Consider the following 332-nt stretch of genomic DNA (forward strand, 5'->3'; position numbering starts at 1 on the left):
AAAAAAAAAAAAAAAGGAGAACGGTGCCACTAATCTCACTTCCTATAATGGTAAACATTTACAGACTGCAGGAGAGGAGTTCTGGCAGGCTTTGGCTGTTGCAGGAGGAACACACAGCAGCATGGACAAACGTTATCAACCAATAGGATTCCTCCGCCAGTGACATGTGTTTGAGTCAAAAGTGTTTGAATCAAAGTCATGTCTTCCAACAACACACCCAAAAATAATAACTAGGGATTTCAACATAATGTAGATTTTTTTTTATTGAATGTGTCAGATATGAAAAGTCCCTTTGAAAGCACCTCCTAAAGAAGGAGAATGAACTAAAAGTA

The sequence above is a fragment of the Etheostoma spectabile genome, chromosome 16 (genome assembly GCF_008692095.1).
Source record: "Etheostoma spectabile isolate EspeVRDwgs_2016 chromosome 16, UIUC_Espe_1.0, whole genome shotgun sequence".
NCBI lineage: Eukaryota > Metazoa > Chordata > Actinopteri > Perciformes > Percidae > Etheostoma > Etheostoma spectabile.